The sequence below is a fragment of the Lucilia sericata genome, unplaced genomic scaffold, assembly GCF_015586225.1.
Source record: "Lucilia sericata isolate MDLA Ls3-8-SP2 unplaced genomic scaffold, ASM1558622v1 Contig002067F_arrow, whole genome shotgun sequence".
In the NCBI taxonomy this organism is placed as follows: Eukaryota; Metazoa; Arthropoda; class Insecta; order Diptera; family Calliphoridae; genus Lucilia; species Lucilia sericata.
The window spans coordinates 60,001-71,453 of record NW_023995920.1 but is presented as its reverse complement, the minus strand read 5'-3'; the positions used below and the strand labels follow the sequence as shown (position 1 = coordinate 71,453).

The window sequence follows — 11,453 nt, the reverse complement described above, 5'->3', positions numbered from 1 at the left end:
TTTGAAAGTGAATTTCTGTTAGCAACAACACCAACGCACCACCACCACCCACACCCTGTTGTGAACTTGTGCCAACAACATCAGCACCGGCAATGTCACTAACCGTACTGGAGGCTGTTTGATATTCGTCAATTTCAGGCACAGAGGGTGGCGGTGTGGGTTCCGTTTTATTATTTTGTTGTTCAGGTGGTTTTTCATTTGTTGGAGACGTTTCAACGGAAAATCCACGAGTTGCACTGAAAATAAAAACAGCAAAATGGAAAATAAATGAAGATGAATTGTATTGTGTATCTGTTTAAATATAAAAGTTTTTAGCTTATTGTTTTATAGCTTAAGTATTGATTCCTTTAGTTTTCAATATACATTTTCCAGTTAATAGTTTTTGTTTTTATATTTTTTCCTTTAAAGCATTTTCTAAGCGCCCAATTTCATAGCCTAGATAAAAAGTACTTTATTTTAATAAATATTTTTTTTAGGAGATTATTTTCCATGTTGAATTTTAAAATAAAATGAAATACTTAACATACATACATACACCCGGTCCATTCATTATGTATTTCTCTCATTATTATTATTTTTTCTTCTACATATTTAATATTTAATGCACGCAAATATGGCATCATGATCAAAAGTTTCATACTATATGTGGTTTGTTGTCTGTTGCTTTAGCATTATCCCACGTACTCTAGTTATTCCACAAAACCCCATTAGAAATTATTTAAAATATGTAGAAAAAAGGGATAGAAAATTTATTTCAAAAGAATTGAAAATTAAATTTTCTTCATACATATCAAATATTACAAATGGTGATGTGGAAAATAATCCTAAAATTGTATTTAAAAATTCTATGAAAAAAATTGCTGGCGTCTGTTAAAGATTACAGTAAATGCATACATAAACAAGTAAGAGTTCTATATTCGGCTGTGCCGAATCTTATATACCCTTCACCAAAGAGAGTTTAAAAAAATGGAAATTTCACTCTTTTACATTTTCATTCCATTAGGATATTATATGCCTATTTATATGTTTATAGGTACAATCGGGTGCCAACTTCAGTTTCTTGATCAGCAAACTTGAAATTAGTGTATCGCTACCCCTTCTTTAATAGATTGTTGTGATTCCAAAGTAGTACTTCTAAAGAATTTTCAAGGGCTCAAATCTTTGGCTCTAGTTGTACATTAGTTTCGAATCAAATCTTGGAACTGTTTGAAAAAAATATTAAAACAAACCAAAAAAGAAATTTATTTTTATAGCGACAAGTCGGCAACTGATTACAAGTCCATAATAACATTTGCCCGATTAACAATTATGTTGCGATGCGAAGTCTGAAGTCTGTGGTCCAAATGTTCTTATGTGCGAGTTTTGGAACATTTTTATAGTAGTTCTCGACTTTAGAAGAGTGTACAACTAAAGGTTACTTAACTGAATATGGATGTTAATCTGAGAATTTGGAGGAGAAAGCTCTGCTTTCTGACAATATCTGTTCATAGGTCGCCCACATGACGCTATGGTGGCCCTCCACAAGTATTGTAAATAGTCGACGCACAATAGAGAAGAGATTCACGGAGATCTCTGGATTTCCTCGCTAAGATAGATTAGAGATGTGAAGGGTCATTTAGTAGTTGTAGCCAAATTCGAAAGAATCTTCGGCCCCTTCGGTATTAATTAGGGAAAGTCCACTTCTGAGAGTCTACTCTTTTGGAGAAACATGCGCCAATCAGTATTTCGTGGTTACTTAACTAGATGAACTGAATATGGATGTTAATCTGAGATTGTCGGATCACTCCTTGGGGAAACATGCGTAACTCAGAAATTGGAGGAGAAAACTCTGCTCTCTGACGATATCTGTTCATAGGTCGCCCACAAGACGCTATGATGGTCCTCCACGAGTATTGTAAATAGCAGACGCACGGAGGAGAAGAGATCTCTGGATTTCCTCGCTAAGATAGATTAGAGATGTGTAGGGTCATTTAGTAGTTGTAGCCAAATTCGAAAGAATCTTCGGCCCCTTCGATATTAATTAGGGAAAGTCCACTTCTGAGAGTCTACTCTTTTGGAGAAACATGCGCTAATCAGTATTTTGAGGTTACTTAACTAGATGAACAGAATATGGATGTTAATCTGAGATTGTCGGATCACTCCTTGGGGAAACATGCTTGACTCAGAATTAGGAGGAGAAAGCTCTGCTCTCTGACAATATCTGTTCATAGGTTGCCCACAAGACGCTATGATGGCCCCTCCATGAGTATTGTAAATAGCAGACGGACTAAGGAGAAGAGATTTCTAGATTTCCTGACTAAGATGGATTAGAGATGTGTAGGGTCATTAAGTAGTTGTCGCCAAATTCAAAAGAATCTTCTGCCCCTTCGGTATTAGGGAGAGTTCACTTCTGAGAGTCTACTCTTTTGGAGAAACATGCACCTATCAGTATTTCGAGGAGACGATATCTCGTTGTTATCTAGCAATAGTCAGAAGGCAGTGGCATACTACTGGTGATGCAAAGGGAATCCAAGGTGTCGATCGGATTGATAGAATGCATCTCCACGAGTTATTGTAAATACCGGATTTTCTGGCAAGTCGTTAGAGAGATTTGAGAGAAACTACCCGTAAGTGTTTTTTTGGAAGAGTCCTCCCCTGTGAGACTTTTCTACTTTGGAAAAAACTTCGTCACTCAGTATTTCTATATTTCTATATGCAATATGAAGTTAAGGAGATCCAAGGGTGTGAATCGAAAGGAGGCAATGGACGACAATCTTGTTACGCAAGATTTTTTGTGTCTCGTTTTCGTTGCCAGATTCGGAAGAATCAACGGTCTCGAAAATGTTATTTTGCTAGAGTATTCTTCTGAAAAACAGGATCTAGTGGCTGCTGGCAATCCGAAAAACTCCTTTCTCATGCCGGTTCGGTCAAAAGTTAAAAAATGATTCGTCTATAGTTGAAACGCTTAGGGCAGGTTGTAAGACATCACTTCTAAAGGCAAGGAAACTAACGACTAAGTAGTAGGTTATTAAGGGAAACGGATCTCTCCCACATCGATGGGAGGGCATAACTCCGGCCAGCCCCCTTAAGGTCCCAAAGTTAGTTGTCTGCTAATAGGATTCAAGTTGTGAATCAGGCATAGATTTCAAAACTTTTGCAAGCAGCAGGATTAATCTAAAAGTCCGGAAATTGGATACCATAATAATTGATACCGAAAAATCTTGAATGACGAATTGTAATTGACCGAAATGCAGCCGAATCGAATCATTACTTGTGATGAAGAATACATCCATTATGATAATCTAAAACGTAGGAGATCGTATGTAAAACTCCGCAAATTAACCGAATAAATACCAAATCCATGGGCCTCTGTATTTGGAGGGACCAAAATGGTATTCTATCTATTATGTACTACTAAAATCAGGCCCGATCATCACAGGTAACTTGCACCGAATGCAAGTGATTCGTTGGAAGTGAGATTTATCCGAAAAGCGGTCAGAAAATGTAATATTACATCATGACAATATGCTCGGCCACATGTTGTTATACTAGTTAAAAACTATTAAGAAAGAAGTACTTGGGAAGTTTTGCCACACCCACCTTATAGTCCAGACTTTGTCTCGTTTGGCTACTATTTGCTTCGATTGATTTTAAAACTCTCTTCTTATTTGGTAGACCAAGAACGATCTTCATCAATAGGTATTTTGGTCAAATCACGAGTCAAGTAATCCTTAGTAGTCATTGGACTCCTTCATTTTTTAGATACTGGAGTCGTCATAAATTACCCCAGAATTGCAATAATACGAAGTTGAAGGCGGTTCACCAAGGGAACATGTTCTACACTAAGTAGTACAACAAATACAATCGACCATCAATGCCAAATATCCAGGGCGCTAAGATAATACTCTATATTTAGTGGGTCCAAAAGGGTATTCTATCTATTATGTACTACAGAAATCTGGCCCGAATCGAATCATTACTTGTGATGAAGAATACATCCATTATGATAATCTAAAACGTAGGAGATCATATGTAAAACTTCGCAAATCAACCGATTAAATACCAAATCCATGGGCCTCTGTATTTGGAGGACCAAAAGGGTATTCTATCTATTATGTACTACTAAAATCTGATCCTATCATCACAGGTATTTGCACCGAATGCAAGTGATTCGTTGGAAAGTGAGATTTATCCGAAAAACGATCAGAATATGCGGCCAGTCATGAAAGTGTTCGGCCACACGTTTTAATACCAGTTAAAAACTATTAAGAAAGAAGTCCTTGGGAAGTTTTGTCCATCCAAATTATAGTCCAGACCTTGTCCCGTTTGATTACTATTTCATCGACTGAATTCGAACGCTTTTATCTGAGATAAGGTTTTACTTCAGAACATGTTATTCGAAATTGGTTTGATTCGTTCTTGGTCTCAAAAGATAAGATATGGAACGGAATCCATATCCATGGGAAATGGTACAAATGTTTAAAAATAGAAGCTCTTCGCCCCAGATACATTGATACGGACCCAATTTGGGAACCGTTAATGTATATAATATAAGTATATTTGTATGAAATAGTTGCTTTGGTTTCGAACAATACTGTATGTTCAATAAGGCGCAAATTGTTTAATCATCCTTTACGAAGTAATTTCAATTATAGCATTATTATTTAAGAATAATATGATATAAACAAATTATTTGAATTGTGATTTCCATAACGTTAATTTCTCTATAGAGAATTGTTCACGCATTAATGAAATTGAAACGTTAAATCTTTGATAAGGTTGCTTTTTAACTTTTTATGGAGGCTTAATGAAATGTCAAACAAATAAACCTTGACAATTCATTTGATAAATGTTTAAATACCAGAAAGCTCTTAATTTACAAACACTTTATTGACAAACAAACGGAAAACAAAACTGACAAATATGAAAGCAATTACAAAAATGCCAAGGAAATTTACTAAATGGAGGGAGGTGGGGAGGGGATTGTTATAAAAAAAGGCAAAAGAGGGGGGACCAGGGGTTAGTTGAGTTGAGTATAGAGATGTTACAAAAGGGTCACTTTTTAAGTGCACTTTAGATGGATAAAGAAAAAAATATCATAAAAATAGAACTAAAGATTATATTATAATAAAAAAATTATATAGTGAAAGTGAGTAGATATCATTATATAGCAGTTGTACTCCTTCTTACCTTATGCTTACACGTTTAACCCACTTTTTAAACATGTTTTTTTTTTTGTTAGAGCGTTTTCTTTTGGGGTTTTAGAAGTTTTTGAATAGATTTTTTAGAATTTATATTGCAATTGTATGCAGGTATGGACGACAGCAATGTTGTTGTTGTTTAGTTTGTTTGCTTGTTTGTTTCTTTTGCAATTGATTTTATATATAGTATACTTTTAGGATTGCATTATTTTTAAACTAGTAAGTGTATAAAACTAGGCTGTTTCCAAAAATGAGTCTCACTCATACTAAAAATCAATTTTATGATTGTTTGCTGTTTGTATGTCATAAATTAAGATTTCTTTTTATATTACATATTAACATCTAAAATTTTTTTATATATAGTTCCACATAGTTGAAGAAAAACTTTTTGAAAACATTTTGGAAAAACATTAATATCAAAGTGCGTCATTGATGTTTCATTTCTTTCTTTTGTTATTTGGCAAGTTATTTATTACTTTAGTAAAGTAATACTAAAGAGATTTGTTTCTACAATTGTTACATATATGTTAAAAATATTTAAGATTTTTTTTAAAGTAAATTTTGTCTATTATATTATTTTAGTGTATATTTTTCTTTATAAATTTTAGTACCAATAAATCTGCACTATTTTTTAAACAAAATTAAATTTTTTGTTAAAATTTTCTTTTAAAGCAAATTCGTTGAACTTTACACGAGTATGTCTATTTTCATACAATGTAATGTTAGTATTTTCGTGGTACTGAATCTTAAGTTCTCAAATTATATGGATTTTATTTGTTATTTAATGCATCCTTTTTGATTCATAAAAGAGAAAAAACTAAAATTTTAAGAGTCCTTTTGAAAAAAAACGAGTTTTAAACGCATGCTCACAGAGAGACCGACTAAATTGTTTTCAAAATTAAATTCCTACTCAGTCCAAAAAAAAACAGCATAATTTGTTTTAGATTTTTCGCTATGTAGTCCATTTGACGTTTTTCAAATGACAATTGTGGGGAAAATGCGATTTAGCGGTTTAGCTGGATATTTGGGTATAGCCAGCGTTTGGAGATTTCTAGTCTATAGTCTAGTCTATATTCAAGTCTGTAGTCTAGTCTATAGTCAAGTATATTCTAGCTTCTAGTCTAAAGTCTAGTCTATAGTATATAGTTTTGGCTGTATTCTAATCTATAATCTAGTCAATTAGTCTAGTCTAGTAATCTAGTCTATAGTCAAGTCTATAGTCAAGGTCTATAGTCAAGTCTATAGTTAGTCTAGTCTAGTCTATAGTCTAGTCTATAGTCTAGTCTATAGTCTAGTCTATAGGTCTAGTCTATAGTCTAGTCTATAGTCTAGTCTATAGTCTAGTCTATAGTCTAGTCTATAGTCTAGTCTATAGTCTAGTCTATAGTCTAGTCTATAGTCTAGTCTATAGTCTAGTCTATAGTCTGGTCTATTAGTCTAGTCATAGTCTAGTCTATAGTCTAGTCTATAGTCTAGTCTATAGTCTAGTCTATAGTCTGGTCTATAGTCTAGTCTATAGTCTAGTCTATAGTCTAGTCTATAGTCTAGTCTATAGTCTAGTCTAGTCTATAGTCTAGTCTAGTCTATAGTCTAGTCTATAGTCTAGTCTAGTCTATAGTCTAGTCTATAGTCTAGTCTATAAGCTAGTCTATAGTCTAGTCTATAGTCTAGTCTATAGTCTAGTCTAATAGTCTAGTCTATAGTCTAGTCTATAGTCTAGTCTATAGTCTAGTCTATAGTCTAGTCTATAGTCTAGTCTATAGGTCTAGTCTATAGTCTAGTATATAGTCTAGTCTATAGTCTAGTCTATAGTCTGTCTATAGTCTAGTCTATAGTCTAGTCTATAGGTCTAGTCTATAGTCTAGTCTATAGTCTAGTCATAGTAGTCTAGTCTATATTCAAGTCTGTAGTCTAGTCTATAGTCAAGTATATTCTAGCTTCTAGTCTAAAGTCTAGTCTATAGTATATAGTTTTGGCTGTATTCTAATCTATAATCTAGTCAATAGTCTAGTCTATAATCTAGTCTATAGTCAAGTCTATAGTCAAGTCTATAGTCTAGTCTATAGTCTAGTCTATAGTCTAGTCTATAGTCTAGTCTATAGTCTAGTCTATAGTCTAGTCTATAGTCTAGTCTATAGTCTAGTCTATAGTCTAGTCTATAGTCTAGTCTATAGTTTAGTCTATAGTCTGGTCTATAGTCTAGTCTATAGTCTAGTCTATAGTCTAGTCTATAGTCTAGTCTATAGTCTAGTCTATAGTCTAGTTTATAGTCTAGTCTATAGTCTAGTCTATAGTCTAGTCTATAGTCTAGTCTATAGTCTAGTCTATAGTCTAGTCTATAGTCTAGTCTATAGTCTAGTCTATAGTCTAGTCTATAGTCTAGTCTATAGTCTAGTCTATAGTCTAGTCTATAGTCTAGTCTATAGTCTAGTCTATAGTCTAGTCTATAGTCTAGTCTATAGTCTAGTCTATAGTCTAGTCTATAGTCTAGTCTATAGTCTAGTCTTTAGTCTAGTCTATAGTCTAGTATATAGTCTAGTCTATAGTCTAGTCTATAGTCTAGTCTATAGTCTAGTCTTTAGTCTAGTCTATAGTCTAGTCTAGTCTATAGTCTAGTCTATAGTCTAGTCTATAGTCTAGACTATAGTCTAGTCTATAGTCTAGTCTATAGTCTAGTCTATAGTCTAGTCTATAGTCTAGGCTATAATCTAGTCTATAGTCTAGTCTATAGTCTAGTCTATAGTCTAGTCTATAGTCTAGTCTATAGTTTAGTCTATAGTCTGGGCTATAATCTAGTCTATAGTCTAGTCTATAGTCTAGTCTATAGTCTAGTCTATAGTCTAGTCTATAGTCTAGTCTATAGTCTAGTCTATAGTCTAGTCTATAGTCTAGTCTATAGTCTAGTCTATAGTCTAGTCTATAGTCTAGTCTATAGTCTAGTCTATAGTCTAGTCTATAGTCTAGTCTATAGTCTAGTCTATAGTCTAGTCTATAGTCTAGTCTATAGTCTAGTCTATAGTCTAGTCTATAGTCTAGTCTATAGTCTAGTCTATAGTCTAGTCTATAGTCTAGTCTATAGTCTAGTCTATAGTCTAGTCTATAGTCTAGTCTATAGTCTAGTCTATAGTCTAGTCTATAGTCTAGTCTATAGTCTAGTCTATAGTCTAGTCTATAGTCTAGTCTATAGTCTAGTCTATAGTCTAGTCTATAGTCTAGTCTATAGTCTAGTCTATAGTCTAGTCTATAGTCTAGTCTATAGTCTAGTCTATAGTCTAGTCTATAGTCTAGTCTATAGTCTAGTCTATAGTCTAGTCTATAGTCTAGTCTATAGTCTAGTCTATAGTCTAGTCTATAGTCTAGTCTATAGTCTAGTCTATAGTCTAGTCTATAGTCTAGTCTATAGTCTAGTCTATAGTCTAGTCTATAGTCTAGTCTATAGTCTAGTCTATAGTCTAGTCTATAGTCTAGTCTATAGTCTAGTCTATAGTCTAGTCTATAGTCTAGTCTATAGTCTAGTCTATAGTCTATAGTCTAGTCTATAGTCTAGTCTATAGTCTAGTCTATAGTCTAGTCTATAGTCTAGTCTATAGTCTAGTCTATAGTCTAGTCTATAGTCTAGTCTATAGTCTAGTCTATAGTCTAGTCTATAGTCTAGTCTATAGTCTAGTCTATAGTCTAGTCTATAGTCTAGTCTATAGTCTAGTCTATAGTCTAGTCTATAGTCTAGTCTATAGTCTAGTCTATAGTCTAGTCTATAGTCTAGTCTATAGTCTAGTCTATAGTCTAGTCTATAGTCTAGTCTATAGTCAAGTCTATAGTCTAGTCTATAGTCTAGTCTATAGTCTAGTCTGTAGTCTAGTCTATAGTCTAGTCTATAGTCTAGTCTATAGTCAGTCTATAGTCTAGTCTATAGTCTAGTCTATAGTCTAGTCTATAGTCTAGTCTATAGTCTAGTCTATAGTCTAGTCTATAGTTCAAGTCTATAGTCTAGTCTATAGTCTAGTCTATAGTCTAGTCTATAGTCTGGTCGATAGTCTAGTCTCTAGTAGTCTATAGTCTCGCTATAGTCTAGTCTATAGTCTAGTCTATAGTTAGTCTATAGTCTCGTCTATAGTCTAGTCTAATAGTCTAGTCTATAGTTAGTCTATAGTCTAGTCTATAGTCTAGTCTATAGTCTAGTCTATAGTCTAGTCTATAGTCTAGTCTATAGTCTAGTCTATAGTCTAGTCTATAGTCTAGTCTATAGTCTAGTCTCTAGTCTAGTCTCTAGTTCTAGTCTATAGTCTAGTCTATAGTAGTCTATAGTCAGTCTATAGTCTAGTCTCTAGTCTAGTCTATAGTCTAGTCTATAGGTCTAGTCTCTAGTCTAGTTATAGTCTAGTCTATAGTCTAGTCTATAGTCTAGTCTATAGTGTAGTCTATAGTCTAGTCTATAGTCTAGTCTATAGTCTAGTCTATAGTCTAGTCTATAGTCTAGTCTATAGTCTAGTCTATAGTCTAGTCTATAGTCTAGTCTATAGTCTAGTCTATAGTCTAGTCTATAGTCTAGTCTATAGTCTAGTCTATAGTCTAGTCTATAGTCTAGTCTATAGTCTAGTCTATAGTCTAGTCTATAGTCTAGTCTATAGTCTAGTCTATAGTCTAGTCTATAGTCTAGTCTATAGTCTAGTCTATAGTCTAGTCTCTAGTCTAGTCTATAGTCTAGTCTATAGTCTAGTCTATAGTCTAGTCTATAGTCTAGTCTCTAGTCTAGTCTATAGTCTAGTCTATAGTGTAGTCTATAGTCTAGTCTATAGTGTAGTCTATAGTGTAGTTTTTATGACATGATTTAGCCTTTCTAGCGGTTTTTGTGCCAAAATTTTACGCGAAATGGTGAAATAAATTGACAACACTAATTTTCCCCCCAAAAAAACAAATAAATTTAATTTTTATAACATTATTATGTCATGTACAGGCGTATAATGTGACAGAGAGAAGGGAGTTGAAAAAAATCGAGAGAGTACGGAATAATACAACATAATATGGAGCCGGTAATAATATTTGATGTTAAGGTAGTCCTATTATAACTCATAAGTATTACTGCCAAACACGTACACACTTATTTGGTATTTTTGTTTACTTTTTGTAACGAGATTAAATAAAGTTTGTGGTTTAATTTAATTAGTGTTAATTTAAGGATCTGCTAAATATGTATGCGTTTTATATTTGCGGTAAATGTTAGGAATAGAATATGTAGATAAAAACTTAATGTTTTGGAAAAAAGTGTTAAATTTGTTTAAGTAATCTTTGTGCCTCAAAACACTTAAGAGTGGGATGGGTTCTGCAACAATGTTTTGGACCCGTTTGACAATAAATATCTCAATCTTGACATTTTCATACAAAGGAATTAGATTTAGTGTCGTTCCTAAGAAGGGGTACTTCTTTTCAAATTCTTCCCTAGAACCCATTCCGAGCTTGCAATTTCAAACAAAATTTGTACTCACCATGTCATCGGTGAACTACCAATACTTGTAAATGGATCATCGTTAGCATCATAGAAATCTTCTTCGCCTTCGCTGCTTGAATATGATGTTTCCGGAACAATCATTGTAAGGGTGCCGTTGTCACTATATCATGATAAAATAGTAAATAAAAAGAATAACAAATTAATATATAAAAATCAAATAACACTAAAATAAACAATGCAAGAGAATGAATAATAAAAATCTTTTCATCTTTTAATTTGTAAAAAAAAAGAACAACAGGATTTAGGTCATTGTTAGTTATAGTTGAGAGTAAAACGTGACCATCTGTTAAATGGTATAGAAAATAAACAGTTATAATGGGATTTTATAGAATTATTTTTTGTTTGCAAATATTAGAAAAATTTTTAATATTAGAAAAATTCTTCTATTCAATAGAGTGGATATCATGCATATGGTGTTATGGGAATGTTTAAGAACGTTTTTATTCTTTTATGATTTTTGGTTTTAAATAGGACATATATTAAAAAATTTAAGATTTAATTAGAAATTAAAAGGATTCAATGATCCAAAGACTAGCCCAAACAAGATTGTTGTCAGTGTTAAGAACAGTTTGACGATAATTGGGAGCCACTCAAGCAGTAATTTCAAAACGTTTTCGAGCAGTAAGCTTCATTCAAAAGCAGGAAATTGGATACGATATGAATTGAAACTGAGAGATCTTGAAAGGACGAGGATGGGCCAACGAGGGACAGAAAAGAAGCTGCAGCCAAGCGGTCAGAGGTGGAAAAAGGGAGAGGAGGGAAGCGGA

The 11,453-nt window shown here is 33.4% G+C and overlaps 1 pseudogene; it reads right to left on the bottom strand.

The window, feature by feature from the left end:
• Positions 1 to 31: 31 nt before the first annotated feature.
• Positions 32 to 11,453, bottom strand: part of LOC119613332 — a 45,791-nt pseudogene continuing 34,369 nt past the window's right edge.